Here is a 5,000-nt window from a genome sequence, read left to right as displayed (position 1 = left end):
GACCCGTGCGTCCTAAAGCAAGCCTGAAGTACGTGGTTGGCGGTCTCCACGGCCTGGCACCCCGCGCGGCATCTGGTGTCCGCCTCCCGCCCGCGACTGCGCCGTGCCTTCGTAGGGAAGGCGTTGATGCGGGCGCGGAGGGCGTCGATGTATTCACGCCCAGATAGCAGGCGACTGGTGTCGGCGACCCACTGATGTTGGCCACTGACGGCGGCAGAGGATGACAGCGCCGCACCGTCAATGGCGATGTGTAGGCGCGCCGCCCACATTTCCCCAACCTGCGTTGACGATTTGAGGAGGTGGCCCTCCCACGTTAAGTGGCGCTCCAGCACCTCGATCTCACGCTGCACCTCATCCAGGCCTGCACCCTCGCAGGCTGGCCCTATCTTCTTCAGCGCCAGGAGACGGGACCGACGGAGCGTTGGACCCATCCAACGGCAGGATGGAATGCCGAGGCCCCCCTGGGCAACAGGAGCGTGGAAGTATCCCAGGGGGGTGTCCGCCGGAAGGCGGAACCATCTCCTGACGGCGGCCCGGATGGTGACGTCGGCCGACTTCAGAGCACCCACCCGGGTGCGGCTGAGGGCCAGCCCATGGTACAGGCCAGGAAGAAGTACGTTGGTGAGAGCGTGGAGGCGCTGTTGCGGCTTCAGCGGAGCTCGGGAGATGACGTCAAGCTGCTCCACCAGGTGGCGACGTGGATTGAAGATACAGCGACCCGCCGTGGAAAATTGCAGCCCCAGGTACCGGAAGGTTTCACCCACACGCAGGGCAGGCATGGTGGTATTGCCTGCTGTGAAGGTGACATTGCTGTCCACCTTCACCTTCTTCTCGCGCCCTGACGCGACTAAGGCGAGGGTGAAACACTTCCGGGCGTTGATCTGCAGCCCCAGGTGTGCGAGGGCTGCGGTAGCTGCATCGATGAGGGACTGCAAGCCCCTCGGGGTCGCTGCAAACAGCAAGACGTCATCTGCAAAGGCCGCAGCGTTGACCCTGCGACCGAGGATCCGAGCTCCGATGTGAGAGGGCAGCTGGCCTAAAACGTAGTCCACCGCAAAGTTGAACAGGAGGGGGGAGAGGGGATCGCCCTGGCGAACGCCCCGTGCTGGCTGCACAGACACGCCCACGCCGTCGCCGTCCGCTATCACCGTCGTGCTGCCCTCGTAGCACCGCTCGACATACTCGACAAAACAATCCGGCAGGCCATGCGCCTTCAGCACAGGGCGAAGGGCAGCATGATCTACCGAATCGAATGCCTTAGATACGTCGATCGATGCCACAAAGACAGAGCGGCAGGAGCGAACTGCGTCGGTGAGGGCGGTGTCCAAGATGAACGTATTTTCCAACATCCCATCACGAGGGATGAATGCCCGCTGACGTTCGTCCACAGCACAAGCGCGCATCAGGCGTGACGCGAGAACCTTGTGAAAGGTCCGCGCCAGCACCGAGCAGACCGTAATGGGGCGAAAGTCAGCGGGGGATGTTGGTGCAGCCGTTTTCGGGAGAAGGGACGTCCGCGCGCGAAGCAGGCGTTCCGGAAGGGCGCGGGCCAGAAGGAAGAGATTCATCACTTTCACCAGGACTTCGTGCGGCAGGCGCCGCAACTCCGCTGGGGTAAGGCCGTCCGGCCCGGCCGCTGATCCCCTGGGCGGCAACGCGGCGGCGACCTCCTCATGTGTGACCGGCCCCCATAGGCACTCGAGAGCGACAGGCTCCGAGTGCGGGAGGAGGCGGTCACGAATGAAGCCCGCGGTGGAGATGGGCTTCTTAGTGAAGAGGTCCGCCCAGAAGTCCAGCAGACCAGGGATGGCAGGTGGCGGCTGGAGCAGGGTGCCATCCAAGAGGCCGCGCACGCAACGTGCACGCGACCTTCGGAAGGCATCCTGCGTTCTTGCATACTCCCAGCGGCGCCGCTTGCGCTTCTGCGTCGGCGGCGCTGCAGGCGGCCGCTTAGATGGTTGGCGCGGCCGCTGTGTCCTGGTGATCGATCTCTCCCCTCTGGACCCGACCGACGCAAGGGCATCCGGGAGCATGCCCAGGATGACATCGGGCGGCGTGCCCCGCCCTAGACCAATGACTCGATCCAGGGCAGAGAAACGCTGGGCGGAAGCAGGTAGCCCCGCCAGATGCTCCCAGATGGCGGCGTCAGTCGGCCCCTCCGGCGGCGGCCCGGTGGTGTCGGCCGCGAAGTCCTCGGCTGCGTCGACAGGCGGCGCAGCGGCCTCGCCCGCGTCAGGCAGCGGGCCCGCTGCTCCCCGGCGGGACGCCGGCTCTTCCCCCCGACCGATCTCAAGCGCCTCCATGAATTGGCGGACAAGCTGCTTGTGGGCAGCTTGCCGCCGTCGGCACTTGATTGCTTCGAGCGTTCGGTCGGGGAACATCCTGATGAGTTCTTGATTGACAAAGAAGAACCGGGCGTCCCTCTCAAGGAACAGTTCGGCCTCTGCCTTGGCGAGCGACAGGACTTCTTCCTCCGTCCACCTCGCGCGATGCCTCTCCGTGACGATCTCCGCGTTGGCGGCCGCAAGGTGTTGGCGGCGGCGATGGACCCCGAGACCGTTCTTGGTGGTGAAGCTGCGGTGGCACTCACTACAGGCGTAGATAGCTGCAACAGTTACAAGATCTTCGGCACGGCCGGTTGGCCGGCTAGGAGCTGGGGAAGCTGGGGTGGCACCTTCAGCGGAAGGGCCACCACTGTTATTCACTTGTCTGCTGCCCCCAACTTGAAAGGGATAATGCGAGGGGGGGCTGGTAACCCCCCCAAGCCCCTGGTGCGGTCTTCCACTCTGCGAAAATCAGCGGGCCCACGAGAAGGGGAGAAGACCGCAGGAGAGGAGAGGCTAAGAGGGCTAGGCCCATGTATTGCGCATCACTCTCCCTGTAACTACAACCCAAGGAAGGCACCTCGCAGCAGCAGCACGACTACATCAAGACCGCACTTCGAAAAGCCAAGTCCGGATGCAGCCACACCGCCCCCACTTGGCCGCCTTAAGAGAGTCATAGTTACTCCCGCCGTTTACCCGCGCTTGCTTGAATTTCTTCACGTTGACATTCAGAGCACTGGGCAGAAATCACATTGCGTCAACACCCGCTCGGGCCATCGCAATGCTTTGTTTTAATTAGACAGTCGGATTCCCCCAGTCCGTGCCAGTTCTGAGTTGATCGTTGAATGGCGGCCGAAGAGAATCCGCGCACCCGCGCGCCCCCGGAGGAGCACGCTAAGGCGGACGCGGCCTCGCAGCAAGGAAGATCCGTGGGAGGCCAAGGCACGGGACCGAGCTCGGATCCTGCGCGCAGGTTGATGCACCGGGGCACGAACGCCGCGCAGGCGCGCGCATCCTGCACCGCCGGCCAGCACGAGGCCAACCAACGGCGAGAGCAGACCACGCCCGCGCTAAACGCCCGCACTTACCGGCACCCCTACGGCACTCACCTCGCCCAGGCCCGGCACGTTAGCGCTGACCCACTTCCCGACCAAGCCCGACACGCCCCGATCCTCAGAGCCAATCCTTATCCCGAAGTTACGGATCCAATTTGCCGACTTCCCTTACCTACATTATTCTATCGACTAGAGGCTCTTCACCTTGGAGACCTGCTGCGGATATGGGTACGAACCGGCGCGACACCTCCACGTGGCCCTCTCCCGGATTTTCAAGGTCCGAGGGGAAGATCGGGACACCGCCGCAACTGCGGTGCTCTTCGCGTTCCAAACCCTATCTCCCTGCTAGAGGATTCCAGGGAACTCGAACGCTCATGCAGAAAAGAAAACTCTTCCCCGATCTCCCGACGGCGTCTCCGGGTCCTTTTGGGTTACCCCGACGAGCATCTCTAAAAGAGGGGCCCGACTTGTATCGGTTCCGCTGCCGGGTTCCGGAATAGGAACCGGATTCCCTTTCGCCCAACGGGGGCCAGCACAAAGTGCATCATGCTATGACGGCCCCCATCAACATCGGATTTCTCCTAGGGCTTAGGATCGACTGACTCGTGTCCAACGGCTGTTCACACGAAACCCTTCTCCGCGTCAGCCCTCCAGGGCCTCGCTGGAGTATTTGCTACTACCACCAAGATCTGCACCGACGGCGGCTCCAGGCAGGCTCACGCCCAGACCCTTCTGCGCCCACCGCCGCGACCCTCCTACTCGTCAGGGCTTCGCGGCCGGCCGCAAGGACCGGCCATGACTGCCAGACTGACGGCCGAGTATAGGCACGACGCTTCAGCGCCATCCATTTTCAGGGCTAGTTGCTTCGGCAGGTGAGTTGTTACACACTCCTTAGCGGATTCCGACTTCCATGGCCACCGTCCTGCTGTCTTAAGCAACCAACGCCTTTCATGGTTTCCCATGAGCGTCGATTCGGGCGCCTTAACTCGGCGTTTGGTTCATCCCACAGCGCCAGTTCTGCTTACCAAAAGTGGCCCACTTGGCACTCCGAACCGAGTCGTTTGCTCGCGGCTTCAGCATATCAAGCAAGCCGGAGATCTCACCCATTTAAAGTTTGAGAATAGGTTGAGGTCGTTTCGGCCCCAAGGCCTCTAATCATTCGCTTTACCGGATGAGACTCGTACGAGCACCAGCTATCCTGAGGGAAACTTCGGAGGGAACCAGCTACTAGATGGTTCGATTAGTCTTTCGCCCCTATACCCAGCTCCGACGATCGATTTGCACGTCAGAATCGCTACGGACCTCCATCAGGGTTTCCCCTGACTTCGTCCTGGCCAGGCATAGTTCACCATCTTTCGGGTCCCAACGTGTACGCTCTAGGTGCGCCTCACCTCGCAATGAGGACGAGACGCCCCGGGAGTGCGGAGGCCGCCGCCCCGTGAAGGGCGGGGAAGCCCCATCCTCCCTCGGCCCACGCAAGGCGAGACCTTCACTTTCATTACGCCTTTAGGTTTCGTACAGCCCAATGACTCGCGCACATGTTAGACTCCTTGGTCCGTGTTTCAAGACGGGTCGTGAAATTGTCCAAAGCTGAAGCGCCGCTGACGGGAGCGATTATTCC

The 5,000-nt window shown here is 62.2% G+C and overlaps 1 pseudogene; it reads right to left on the bottom strand.

The window, feature by feature from the left end:
• The window catches only part of LOC126177259 (large subunit ribosomal RNA), a 7,931-nt pseudogene that overhangs the window by 2,060 nt on the left and 871 nt on the right, over positions 1-5,000 (bottom strand).

Source organism: Schistocerca cancellata, chromosome 3, assembly GCF_023864275.1.
Source record: "Schistocerca cancellata isolate TAMUIC-IGC-003103 chromosome 3, iqSchCanc2.1, whole genome shotgun sequence".
Classification (NCBI taxonomy): Eukaryota; Metazoa; Arthropoda; class Insecta; order Orthoptera; family Acrididae; genus Schistocerca; species Schistocerca cancellata.
Note: the sequence above shows the minus strand (reverse complement) of the source record. Positions and strands in the feature narration are given on the sequence as shown.